The sequence below is a fragment of the Phocoena sinus genome, chromosome 6, assembly GCF_008692025.1.
Source record: "Phocoena sinus isolate mPhoSin1 chromosome 6, mPhoSin1.pri, whole genome shotgun sequence".
NCBI classification, from domain to species: domain Eukaryota; kingdom Metazoa; phylum Chordata; class Mammalia; order Artiodactyla; family Phocoenidae; genus Phocoena; species Phocoena sinus.
In genome coordinates, this window is record NC_045768.1 from 83,683,647 (window position 1) to 83,697,460 (window position 13,814).

Below are 13,814 nucleotides of genomic sequence, written 5' to 3' on the forward strand. Positions count from 1 at the left end.
GATATTTTTGTTTCATAAGGTGCTCTGTGTATATTGTGTTAGGAGAAGTTCCAGTCATATTTATGAGAAAGGAGGTTAAAATAATTAACTTTTGAAAAATCTGTTGAAGGAAGTTAGAGTCCCCCCACTTAGCTTCGTTCTTTGAGGTTTGGGGTTCATCAATTTCCCTTTTCATTTTCTATATCAGATTTTGCTTAGGAGATTGCATCCAGAGATGGCCTTGAAAATGATCTGTAAGAGGAGAAGTTCTGAGAGTTGAAATGCACTGGCTCAAAAGAGAAAATGTGATCGTTGGAAGCCTAAAAGCCTGGTCTGATTTAATTTGGACTTGACTTCCCAGAGATATAATTTTGAGACCATTTGGATTATAAATCTTAATCGCCCATTGAATAGTTCCCCAGGACGAAGTTGGATGATAAAGCAGTGTGTAATAATCTGATGAATGCTACCTTTAGCCTGGGACCCCTAGGTCCCTGGAAATGCTTGAGCTTGTCCTGGTCGAATGGAGAAGCAGAGTTATGTATTTCTGTCCTCCTATTCTGATGCCTTGTGACAAATCCATTACCAAGTAGGAATTCACCAGTCCTTTCTCCAGCATGCCCCTGTCCCCTCTATTAGAGATTCCCTGCCCCCCCTCACCTCCCAGGGACTTTGCCATTTTATATGTTCCATTGACATGAGACTTTATTCATCCGTATAGAGGCTTATAAGGCCAAGTTTCTCCTGGTTTTCTTGAGGCTCTTTGACACCACGATAGGCAGCCCTGAAAGTAGGGCTTGGGCTGTGGCCTTCCGGTTGGCGAGTGCGCATGCATTTCCCCCCCCCCCCCCCCCCACGGATAACGCCCGCCCTGGTTGTGCCAACGTAGTTGATCGAGACAACCTGTTTTTTAATGTAAGTAAGGGACCTTCCCAGTCTCTGTTGTTTGTTCTGCTGGTGATGCTCCTGTTAGAAGGCTCAGGCAGAAGGCAATGACAACAGAACAGAGCAGAAACGTGCCGGCGCAGCAGTGCTGAGACGTGCCGGGAGCAGCCAACTGTCAGGCTGGCTCTGGGATGCTCGGATGGCAATCGTTTTGGCAAGGAGGGCAGAGGCAGGGCTGGAGAGGAAGGGTGGGTACGGCCCCGACTGCGCTGGCCCTGGCTTGGGCTGGTGGAAGCGTGCCAGGCTGGTCAAAGTGTCCGTGGCCCTCTGTCAGGATCTGTGTCTTTTTCATGAGATGGGGTGTCAGTAGTCAGATGGAGGAAGCCATATGGAATTCAGAGCTCTTTAGACTATTTTGAGGCCATGGGGAGTGTCTGTGTACAGTTCGATGTTGTTTTCTTTTGTGATTGTTTATAAATTCTGTATTAGGTGATAGATACATAATGAAGGAGGAAAACTAGGGCTTATTTTTTTTTCATTTTAGTACTTTTTAAGGCCATAATTGGAGGAAAAATAAAACTCTCTTTAAATTTCAAAAATATTACTTAACGCCTTAGTGGTCTTAGCTGCCTGATATATATGAAATTAACAGACTTGAGTAGAGCTTTCATGTATTAGTTCTCACAGTTGTTGTTGCTTTTTTGTCTGATGGCAGGTTCCTATTTTCAGGCTTAATTTTTTTTTTTTTTTTTTACATTTACCAAAACATTTGTCACAGTTATTCATTTAATAATGGCTAATCATAACTCCTAATTTCTACTCATTTTCTTCTTTTGATTTGAAAATCCACTGAGACTGATAGAACGGAGAGGTGTGTAGGCTAAGTGTTCATGATGGAGAATTAGGTTAGAAACATGAGTCAGGCTGATAGGGGTGAACTCTGAGAAAAAGTACTTTTGTCCGCTCATCCCCTCAGCTTTATTTGAGCCTGGGCAGTTTGTGTCCCAGTGTCTTTATCTGTAGAATGTATTGAAATCTTTGTTTGGAAAGCACTTTGTATAATTATTTTGAATTTTGCTGCTTTGATATCAAAGTGACATCAGTGGTAGGGCTTGTCTCATCCTTACATGACACCATCTGTGCTGTCTTTCTTACATATTAATATTTGCTTAAACAGCTTTTAAATTCTCGGCCAGTGGATACCAGCTGCAGTTGGAACCAAATTACACTTTTTTTTTTTAACTTTGTTATTAGACCCAATGGTATTCCTAAAATAACCTGTGTTAAAGTTCTAGTTTAATGGAGTTTAGCTGAAATTATATGTTTCTATCTTTTAAAAATAGGACCGATGTAACTAAATAAACCGTGATTAGAACTTGCTGAAACAACAGTTTACCCTATCATTTAAAAATAGTAAATCTTTTAATATCTGTATCTTGGGGGGAAAGCACAACCATTGTGCCTTTTAAGGTGCAGAGACAGCCCGTGGTAGAACATTTTACAAATATATGTATAGACTAATTAAGGGAGAGGATTTTATTTTTTGATTCTATATGCATATTTTAAGCCACGCTGACATTTCGTTTTCAGTCACTGTTTGAACCTATTTTATTAAAAATCTCCCCTTCACAGTGTCTGTCTCATACTCTTTACCCACTAACGTGACCCCTGTCTAGATCTACATCTGTCTATAGATACACATCACAGCTGCCTAACATCACACTGCCAGTATGTGCCAGCTTCTGTTATTTGGAGATGGTTACACCAAAACAGTGCTAAGTTAAATTTACGAACAATACTATTGTCACGTATAAATAGGATTCAAGAGTAAAGTCTGTGGTTGGAGTTATGTAACCAGACCTTTAAGTCTCAGAATGTGGCAAAATGCTTTGCAAAGGACAAGTTCTGTCTCACCTAGTGGTAAGAGGTATGGTTGAAATATAAAATAGGTCATGGATTTGTAAAAATTGTGGTCAGAAACACATGACATAAAGTCTGCCGTATCAGAAGTGTTAAGTATATTCACATGGTTGTGAAAGGGCATTTTTATATTGCCCATATTTTATGAAGACCAGCAATGACCTTTTATTTCTAATTTTCCTTGGTGACATCTGCTGATTTTGGATTAATATTTGGAGACCAGTCTAATATTTTTCCTCTTAGTACAACATAAATAGAATTTGTAGCTTCTGCTGCCAGAGCCTCTGTATGGAATTTATTGTTGGCTTGGTTAAGCAGCTGTAATGTTATGTCATTAACCCATTGATTTTGGCTCTCTCACCTTAGTAAGCTTTTCCATGGCAATTAATTGTACTAAAAAAAATTCTGGATCCATTATAAGGATTCAGTGAAAGGCATCGGATTTTATTACTCTGATATTACTTCTCAGCCCCTCCATTGGGGCTTCTAGAACCTTGAATTGTGCTTTACATGCATTTAAGAACCACAGACTAAGTTTTGAGTGTGGTTGCATAAGCCACACTGGACTTATTAATAAATAAGGTGGTCTTATTTACATCATTCATTATTCAATACAACTTGCAAGCTGGAGTTGAAAGCATGTTGTCTTCCTGGTGAAGGTATTTACAGAATTCAGCTCAGCACAACCATTTGAAATCTTCTTAGTTTCATATCTTCTATCTCTACATCGAGGAGGTTTTTATTACATTGGGTAAAACAACTGAAAGATCCCCTGACCTCTTCTGACCCTACTTTCTTCCACCTCCCCCTTTCCATCACCTCTCATTGACCATAAAGGAAAATGTGTTTGATTTTTTTTTCTTCTCCGAAAAGTGATATTTCCTTATGGGAATTCGGAGCACTAGAGTTAAGAGAAGAGCCTGGGTTATATGCTATTAGAAGCAAGTAATGGGAAGTTGAGATGATGTGGTCATAGCTCTCTAGCACTGTGTTTAGTTCTGTTTAAGATCTTTCACTGTTTCTATCCCATAAACCTCTGTTTGTGTTTTTTCAATATTCCCTTGTAAAGACATTTTCTAAGCCGAAAAGTTGGCTGAGCAGCTGAGAGTTGAGGTCTCTTTCTCCTCAGGAACATTCTGTATGATTTCTTTGACTATCTCTAGGTCATAGGGCTATAAAACCTAGAGTTTTTATTTAGCTGGGGAAAGGGAATTGAATTTCTTTTCTTTTTCTGTTTTAGGTTTCTTTTTCTTCTTTTCTTTCTTTCTTTCTCTTTCTCTCTGTCTCTGTCTCTCTCTCTCTCTCTTTCTTTCTTTCTTTTTTCTCCCTTGCTTCCTTCTTTCCTTTCCTTTTTTTTTTTTAACCTTTGGCACCAAGCAAGTGCCTCCTGTTTTAACTCATTGCTCATCTTGCCTGTTAGGAAGAGAAACATTATCAAGCCATTGCTGAATATCATACCCTGACATTATCCCTCCAACTAACTTTACCACTTCTCTAGAGACCTTCTTATAGGTTCAAAAGCTGTGGGGTAGAATGTGGCATTGAACCTGCTGCTCCTTAGAGCAATACCGAGTTTTGGTTCTTCTTAGTGTTTACAAATCAATTGGGTGATTTGGGGGAGTGGTTATTTAGACAGGGCGATGTTTTTCTCGTTTGATGTGTGTGAGAGAAAGAAAGGGATAGAAAAAACCTGAGCCTTGCGTTATTAATAGTTGATTGATCATTGTCATAATCTATTTGGTCTAAGTCTTTAAAACACAAATCTCACTACCCAGGTGGCAGAGATCTGAGCTCTGCAGTGGCCTGAAAATTTTAGCTCCATATTTGATTTCTTTATTTTTTAACATCTTTATTGGAGTATAATTGCTTTACAACAGTGTGTTAGTTTCTGCTGTATAACAAAGTGAATCAGCTATACATATACGTACATCCCCATATCTCCTCCCTCTTGCATCTCCCTCCCACCCTCCCTATCCCACCCCTCTAGGTGGTCACAAAGCACCGAGCTGACCTCCCTGTGCTATGTGGCTGCTTCCCACTAGCTACCTATTTTACATTTGGTGGTGTATATATGTCCATGCCACTCTCTCACTTCATCCCAGCTTACCCTTCCCCCTCCCCGTGTCCAGATCCCACATAATCAGGATGCCTTCTCACCACTCACTTTGCTCTCTGGGCTGTCCAGAGGACTGGGAAGTCATAAATATTCATCTCAGAGATGAAGGAGTGAATGAATGCATGTGTTTGTTCTAAAGCTGGGAAGAAAAATAATGCATAGGTAACTAAGCTCACATATTTCCAAAGAACCCCGTATGTTACAGAAAGCTTGAGTCAGGAGTTACCTGATCTTGAAACAGCTCCTTAATGTCTCTGGGCCTGAGCTTGTCAGATGTAAACCTAGGGCTTTGGATTCCATGCTCTGATTCTGAAGCTCCACAAAGCTTTCGTTCAGGAGAAAGTGCAGTTTATACGTCAGCTATCAAGTAATAGTGGTGCTGTGTGCTCAGAGCCCAGCAGTGAGAGAATCTGAGGACTTGTAGTGTCATCATGTCCTATGTGCATGTTTTCAGTATCTGCTCTGAATTCTCCAAGCCATCCATGTCTTTTAAAAAATTTTTATTTTTAAATATGCAGACGTAGAGAATGGACTTGAGGACACTGGGAGGGGGAAGTTGTAAGCTGGGGTGAAGTGAGAGAGTAGCATGGACATGTATATACTACCAAATGTAAAATAGATAGCTAGTGGGAAGCAGCCACATAGCACAGGGAGATCAGCTCGGTGCTTTGTGACCACCTAGAGGGGTGGGATAGGGAGGGTGGGAAGGAGGGAGACGCAAGAGGGAAGAGATATGGGGATATATGTATATGTATAGCTGATTCACTTTGTTATACAGCGGAAACTAACACAACATTGTAAAGCAATTATACTCCAATAAAGGTGTTAAAAATTTTTATTTTTGATTATTTTTATTAGAATATAGTTGATTTACAATGTTGTGTTAGTTTCAGGTGTACAAAAAAGTGAATCTGTTATACATATATCCACTTATTTTTTAAGATTCTTTTCCCATATAGGTTATTTCAGAGTACATCCATGTCTTTTTAAATGTGAGCTGCTCAGAAGACTCGTGGCATGTTAGTGCTGGGCTGATGAGACCAAGGTCACAGGGTCACTTAAAATCAGGATCACGGGAAAAAAGGGGCCTTAGAAATGCTTTGCTCCAACCTCCTCTGCATGAACAAGGGGCAGTGAAGAGAGTCGCTTTTAAGGCCACGGTGCACTAAAGACATCATGGGGCCTAGAAGCTTCCTCCTGGCATCCCGAAATGCCAAGGTCCTCACTTTAGGATGCCTCCCCTCTGTTCTGTGTCCTTGGACTGGTCCTGACTCCAGCTCACCATCTGAGAAGCATCAGAGATGTGCAGACAAGCTTGGTCTGGCTACGTCCACGTGAACCCGTCTCCACTGGAGACAAAGCAGTTAAAAAGTTCATGAGCTCCTGATCCCAAAGCAATGACTTGATCTTTACATGGGAAGAAATACATTTTTTTTTTTGTTTACTTTACTGTGAGTGTGTTTGTTTGTTTTAATTTTAAGTCTTCCTCTTCTGTAAAGTAATGCATACACAAAAGTCAGGCTACAGAGAAAAGCCTTCATGAGTTGGCTGCAGTGAGGGACGCTGACCTTGCACCTGCTGGACCATCTTGGTAGGTTGGGATAGGAGGGAGGGCAGAGCAGACAGAGCAGAATGGAGGCTGCTGCCCTGGAGTCCTTGCCACAGTCGGGGTGGTTATGTACGTGGAGGAACCCACAGCCCTGTGTACAAAGTCTGTCTTAGCTCCCATGGAAGCCCTGTGGCCAGAGAGTACTATTATTTCCAGCCTTCTCTTTTCCCCTGACTTCTCACTGCCCCAAGATTGATGGCTGAGCCAGTGAACAAGCTTAAGGGGTATGGACTCACGTTCAGAATTCATTCTGCTACCATTTTGTATGCTGTACGCAGCCTGCACTAAGGCTTTTCCAGTTAATGAGCACACTTCTGAGACATACACAATACCTCTGGTTTCATGCAGGGCTTCTCCCCAAGGGGCCTGGAAAGCACTTGACAGACATCTGCTTATTTAGGTTTAAAACCTCGCTCTGAAGTAGGTGGGAAGGTCCTGACAGCCTCGGAGGGACTGTCAGGTTGATTGGCTTGCCCAGGGCTCTCTGGTCAAGCAGAGAATAATTCAGGAGAGAATTTTACCCAGTGTCTCGCTTAGGGCTTTGTCTGCTCAGCCCCACCTGCCCAAATTTCGCCTTGAGAGTACAAGCAATTTTAGGAGGAGTAGATATTCAAATGTTCACAAGTTAAACAGCATGGCAACGGGAAGGAGGAGGACTGAGGCTTCATCCATGTCTTTTCCCTTCTACCATCATCTCCTCCTTTGTAACCTGTTATACTATTAAAAAATAAATGATTTGTATGTCCTTGGGAATATGGCATCTTCTAGTATAGGGTAAAAATTTTAATAATCACACATCATTTACAGTTCCCTTTTTTACTGCAAAGAATGACCTATTGCTATCTAGTACCCCACCCTTTCCTGTAATCTTCATATCCCAATAATTTCTTGGACAGACAGACACCCCCCCACACCAGAATTCTATTTATGTGTGTACCATGTGTCTATGAATATATACATATACGTATAAAACTCTACTAGATGTGGTCCTTTCGACTTAATTATCTTGAATTGTACAATTTTTCTAACAATTTAGGATTTACTTCCTTAAACCATCCAGACTTTAAAAAAATTGAGATATAATAGACTTACAATACTACATTAGTTTTAGGCATGCAACATAATGATTCAATATTTGCATATTTTGCAAAATGATCACCACAGTAAATCTAGTTAACATCCATCAGCACGCATAGTTAGCACATTTTTTTTCGTGTGATGAGAATTTTGAAGATCTACTCTCTTAGCAAGTTTCAAATATATAGTACAGTCTTGTTGATTATAGTCACCATGCTGTACATTACATCCCCACCCAGACTTTTTAAAACTTTGTTTTAATCATTCTGCATTTCTCTCGATGAGGACCTGACAGGAAGTCTTCTCTAGGTTAAATATGTGAGCTTTAGAGCAGCGAGTCCGTTAGCCGACCTGGCTACTCAGAAACCCATGTGTCTGTGCTCTTTGATCAGTCCTCAACAGAAACAAAAATTTTATTTCAGTGAAGTATTTTTGAACAGTTCTACAATAGCGTCATTTAAACCAAAAGACATTAAAATTTTGGTTTTCGACCTCTGAAATATGGTGCACTTTAAAAGGTGGGTTCTTCTAAACTCTAATCTTTGTCATAAAAGTTGTTTCTGCTTCATGTGCCCTGGAGTTCCCTGCTGTGAGGTGGTAGAGGGGTCTGGGCCTAAATTCTCTGACTGTGGCTCGCAGTGGGGACAGCTCGCTTCCCTTCTTGAGCCTGGGCTTACTTACCATTCACTCCCGGGGCCGGGGAGTGGTGGGCCACAGAGCTTGACACGCTGGCCACTAAGTTCTCTGGCAAGGCATGGTAGAAAAACAAGCACCTCTCTCCAAACAACCCAACCAACCACATACCCTTTTCGGTCTGCTTTCAGCTTTACTTCACAGCCCCTCTGCTGTCACCCTGAGCTCAGAGTGTCACGGGGGATTTTGCTTCTGGCGTGTTGTCCTTGCAGTCTAGGTTTGGCCTTCTCCCTCTGTGACCCTTCAGTCTCCTTCCTCTGTTTCTGGTGATGTTTCTTATCCCCCTCCCCGCTGCCCCCAATGCGCACACACAGACACAGACACAGACACACACACACGCTCAGGCAGGTGCTTGGCTGCAAAGCCCCTTTCGTGGATTGTGAAGAAATCTTGGGTTACAGGACCTGTGGGTCATCACCATGGCTCCACCTGAACCTGGCCTGCTAAGGTTAATGTAGTCAGAGAGGCAGCAGCGTAAAGGAACCTGGTGTAACTAAAGGGGACCTGGATGGGGAGATGGGAGTGGGGGTTCATATCCACACTCTCACAGCATCAGAACCTGGGATCCTGGGTGAGCCATTTAATCTCATCAGCCAGTCCCCTAATCCTGAAACAGAAGGTTGGGATTCAGATGGACTCCAATTTCTGAAAGGTTCTGTGGTTCTGAATCAGTCAGTCATGGGCACCAGTGTTTCCTTTTCTGTCCTGGAATTCGCCCTTGCCTCCTCCCCTGGGCCAGCCCAGAGCTTGCTCGAGTCCTCCTGGTGGCTTAAACTCAGGTCAGATGGCTTTGCAGGTTACCTGCTCCCTGCCAACCTGGGTGGCAGTGCTCCTAAGGTTTCCCACTCATTGAAACAAACATTTTCTTGATAGTTTTCTTAACGTCTACTCTCTACCTGCACTTTTAGGTAATTGCATCAGCTAATCCGTATGTTCACATGTGATCGGAACACCTGCCACTCTGGTGTGTCCTGACCTTTTCAGCCTACTCTTGGTCCATTCCTGTGGGTGGTGCTCCGGAGGGATCTCTTACTGGCTTGCCTCTTTGCCAGTCTCCATCTTCAATGACCCCCCCAAAGCAGGAATGTGCACTGAAATCAAATCTCATCTTCCTGCCCCCATCAACTTTTCCTTTCCTTCTGGCTGGAATGTTTCCCGATTGTCATTTGGGCTGCCTGCCATCTAATTCAAACTTCATGCAAACATTAGTTCAGTTCAACTAGTGTTTATTGAGGGCATTAGTGATGCTACAGACAAATAAAGTACTTTACGGAAGCAAGAAGCCCCTGAGTAGTTTATATCTAGTGGGAGAGACAGATCTAATTTTAATATAATATGATAAGGACAGTCAGTGCATATGAGGCTAAAACCCACATTTATATGGTGATTGTTTCAGCTTCAGCCAGACGTGGGGCCAATCACAAAGGGTGCTGCTTTTCAAATGTGCATACTTTATACTGTTAATAGTGGGAGCCCTAGACATGTAGACTGGATGTGAGCAATCCCCATTTCTACTTCCTATGATGGCAGTAACCCAGCTGGGTTTGGTTATTCTTTCTCTGTCAATATTTGTGATGTTCTTGTGGCCTCATCCACTTATATTCCATTTGAACAAACTGCCTGTATCTGAAATGAACCTTTTTCTTCCAGTAGACGGGAAGGGCTGGAGCGCCTTTGGCTGAAACTAATCTCTCCACCTCTATTACAGATCCCATCCCCTTAGACTTTTCTCCGTTGATGACTATCCTTCTCTCATCTGTATTTTCAGTCTCTTTCTCTTGTCAACATCAGAATTTAAGCAGGACCAGGTCCCTTACATCTTAGAAAAGTTTTCCTTTAGCTCTGTCCCCTCTCCTTCCATTTTCTTCCTATCCCTCTGGCTAGGGAGTCTTCTTACTTAAGGGCTTCCTTTTCTCTGCTTCTCTCCTAAAAGTTGATGCCTCTTTGGCTTCGTTCCTAGGGCTGCTTCTTTTCCTGGGATATGTCATCCTCACCTATGACTTCCATTGCCTTCTGCATGCTGTTTATGTCCTAATAATCGTCCCCATCAACTATCAGGGATGGCCTTTGGGTCGTCTGCCTACTGAACATTGCTCCTGGATATGTCATAGTGCATCAACATTTCCAAATTAAATCATCATGGTCACCCCAAACCATCTCCAGTGTTCCCTATGTTAATGGATGGCACCACTGCCCACTTGGTCAAAAGGTTTTGCATGTCCAGAACCTTGGCTTCTTCCTCTCTTTATCCCCTGTATTCACTCAGTTATCAAGTTTTGCCAATTCACTTCTCTAAATATTTCTTAAATTTGTCCAATTCTTTTTATCTCTACTGCCCACATTCATTCTCTCGTTTATTCTTCCTTCCAACAGATATTAACTGGGATCTGCTCTGTGTCATGCTAAGTACTTGGGATCTGGTCAAAAGAAAGACTGACCTGATTTCTTCTCCTTACCAAGCTTGCAGTCTGGGAGGGGAAATGAACATCAAACAAGTACTTACATAACCAAAAAGTTAATTCATTCCACCGTCATTTTTGCCTACAATGCTGCAACGGCTTCCTACATGGCATCCTGGTCTCCAGTCTTGCCCCCTCTCTACCCATATACCACACTGCGCTAGAGTGGTCTTTCCAAAATGCTATCTTATGTCACTGCTTCTAATTGCCCCATGGCTCCCCGTGTCTCTTAAAATAAAGTCCAAAGGTATTTTTTTTTTTTCAGGTTAAAACAAAACCAAATCAAACCAGATTGTCAGTATATCGCTATATAGCAAAGCATATAACTATCACATAGACCCGAATAAACAGATCAACGTAACAGTTGCTTTCTACACTAGCAGATCTATAATGGAGAACAAATTATAACTGGAAGCTTGCTTGGTGATCTTGGAATTAGAGCAAGGGCACTTAATTCTGCATTTAAAATGTTAAATGGCATTAAGCTAAGCTTGCCTGAGGCATCTATCTCCATAATGGGAGAGCCTTCACAAAAGGGAATGCAGAACTTGAAGTACTTTGGCCCAGACCTGTGTCCCCTGGATCGACACTCCTTTCTCTCTCCTTCATTCACTGCCAGGCACCAATTCTGATTGACACATTCTTTCTTTAGAAAGGTTAGTGCCTTTAGCCAAGACTTCCTCAAGCCTGGGAGCCTTTCTGAGTCTTTAAAGTGATTTTGCACATTTTTTCTGTGAAATGCATTAACTTTATTGTATGGAATTTTATTAGTAATTAGTATTTTTAAAAAAGTAATATTTGAATGTGATAAGACATATGAGCAGTATAAAGAAGTGTATCATGAGAAGTTAGTCTCCAACCTGCTAATAATCCCTTAGCCTCTCTCTCCAGTAGAAACTTTGATTTTAGTTTGTGTGTCTGCTTCTAGAAATAGTCTACTCATAACATGAGTATGTGAGTATGTGTATATATATGTATATATATATACAATTTTTATGCAAATGAGGGGCATGCTATAGTGTTCTACATCTTGGTGTTTTTTTTACTTAACAGCATATCTTAAAAATGTTTCTGTATCCGCATATGTACTCAAACCTTTTTTTTTTCCCACAGCCACACATTACCCATTGAATGAATAGTTTTTATTTAACTCACCTCCAGTTGAACAATCTTGTGCTCAAGTTCTTGCACACGTGCAGGATTTTCCTAGAATTTGAATTGCAGGGACATTTGCAAGACATTTGCGATTTGATAGATATTGCCAAGTTGTCTGGCAAAAAGATCACACCATTTTATTCTCCCACCCAAACTGGAAGCACCTCTTTTTCTACAGCCAAGCCAATACTGTTTGTTATCAAATCTCTTGACCTTTGTCAATCATATTCTTGGGAAATAGCATCTCATCATTGTTTTATTTCACAGTTCTGTAATTGTGATCTAGGTTAAAAATCTTTTTATATACATGTAAGCCATTTGTATTTCTTTTCCTGTGAACTATGTATCCCTTAACCATTTTCTTTCTTTCTTTTTTTTTTTTTTTTTTTTTTTTTTGGCGTTACGCGGGCCCCACACTACTGTGGCCCCTCCCATTGCAGAGCACAGGCTCCGGACGCACAGGCTCAGCGGCCATAGCTCATGGGCCCAGCCGCTCCGCGGCATGTGGGATCTTCCCCGGGCGGGGGCACAAACCCGTGTCCCCTGCATCGGCAGGCGGACTCTCAACCACTGCGCCGCCAGGGAAGCCCCCATTTGCTTCTTCTATTGGTTTGGTGACCTTTTCAAAAAATTGATTCCTAAAATCTATTTAACAATAAGAAAAATTTATGCTTTGTCTAATGTTTTGCTTGTCTTCTGATGTTGATTATAGTTCTTTTTTCGGTAACGCAGAATTAAATGTTTTTGTAGTAAAATTTATTTTTTCCTTATGGCTTCTGTATTGTAAATGTAGCTAAAAAGAGTCTTCCCTTCTATAAGAGATTAAAATAAGTCTCCTATATTTTCTTCTGTTACCTTTACTGTTTCATGCTTCTGTATTTAAAGCTTTGCTCTATCTGGAGTTTTAAAATATAAGAAGTGAAGTAGCAAAAAAAATTGTTTTATATTTTTTCAAGAGCTAATCAGCCCATCAGGTCTCTTGACACCATTGATTATATAATTCGAACTTTCCCTAATTTAAAATAACAGTTTGATTAAGTATGAAGATCATCTTTGTATTTTGGCCTATTTTGACATCTGTCCTCTTCTGTTAATCAGTTTGTCTGTTTACATGCTAGCACTAAACTTTTTATCTCCTAAAGTTTCATATACATATATATAAATTTTTCTACCTGAAGTATTAGTCTTACTCATCAATTACCTTCAGAATTTTCAGGAGTGTTCTTGCATGATAATTTTTTCCATATGAATTTTAGGAACTGCTTGCCTAGCTCCCCCCGCATGATATTGAGGTTCTAAATTAGGGTAACATTATATTTATATATTAAAAACTCACAATTTCTTAACAAGTCTTAAAAGCCTTGCATCATCAAATTCAAACCCATTTCTCTAGCCTAATTTTTGCCTCTCCGTCTTTCATACGATGATGATGCAGCCTCGTTGAGTTTTAAATTCCCCTATGGAGCTCTAGTCTCCCAGGCTTCACACTGGCTGTTCTCTCTGCCAGGAACACCATTTTCATGGCTTCTGCCTCCGGCTAACTTCCTCTGCCTCTCCACCTCTGGGCTATGTGTCTCTTCTGTGTGTTCTTATAGCCCCCTACCCAGTGTTTCCCAATCCCACCATAGGTCACTTAGTATGGTAAATGCGCACCTGAGTACCTGTCTCTACACCCCCTTAGAATATAAACTGCGTGAATTTAGGCAGGGACCATGTGGATCTTGTTTATTGCTGTTCCCCAGCACAGTGTTCTAGATCTCCATGTTATACACAGACACAAGGGTATATGCATGTGTATTCCCCTCCCCTACAAATCTGTCATTTAGAATTCCAAATGAGAGTATTTATAGGTTGTTCTTTGGGCTGTCAAAGTGTAAATTTCTAGACATGACTTTTATAAAGTCATCAGGTTAAGATGTTT

The 13,814-nt window shown here is 41.2% G+C and overlaps 1 protein-coding gene across 1 annotated transcript in view; it reads left to right on the forward strand.

Moving 5' to 3' along the window:
• Positions 1 to 13,814, forward strand: part of NTRK2 (neurotrophic receptor tyrosine kinase 2) — a 383,752-nt gene that overhangs the window by 666 nt on the left and 369,272 nt on the right.